Genomic DNA, 595 nt, shown 5'->3' with positions numbered 1-595 from the left:
TGTCATCTGCAATAGCAAGTGGTCGACCGGCGGTGCCGACGATGCCACTTTAATGCCACATAGGTGGGATGACTTATTCTTCTTTTGGAAGAGGCACGAAAGGACCTCTGCTGCAAACAAAAATAGGTAAGGAGATATTGGGTCCCCCTGTCGGATCCCCATCGTTGTCTTAAGTTCTTCTATTTTTTCTCCATTAAACATTACGGAGAATTTCACTGAACTAACAATCGTCATTACAAGAGATTCCCAAGTTACTAAAACCCCAACTTTGACATGATATCCTCAAGATAAATTCCCTCGACCCGATCATAGGCTTTCATCATATCCAATTTAACCGCACAAAATCTATTTTTCTTTGCATTATTGCTCTACATCCATTGTAAACACTTGTATGTTGTGGTAATATTATTAGTAATGAGACGTTCATTTTTCTTCTGAGAAGATATCGGAAAGCACTTGCTTCAAATGATTAGAGACCACTTTTGAGGCAATTTTGTAAAGGACATTGCAAAGGCTAATAGGATGAAACTGAGTGAGTTGGGTGAGGTGTTTTACCTTATGGATAAGAAAAAAGATTGTCTCATTTCTTACCTCT

The sequence above is a fragment of the Triticum aestivum genome, chromosome 6A, assembly GCF_018294505.1.
Source record: "Triticum aestivum cultivar Chinese Spring chromosome 6A, IWGSC CS RefSeq v2.1, whole genome shotgun sequence".
In the NCBI taxonomy this organism is placed as follows: Eukaryota; Viridiplantae; Streptophyta; class Magnoliopsida; order Poales; family Poaceae; genus Triticum; species Triticum aestivum.
Note: the sequence above shows the minus strand (reverse complement) of the source record.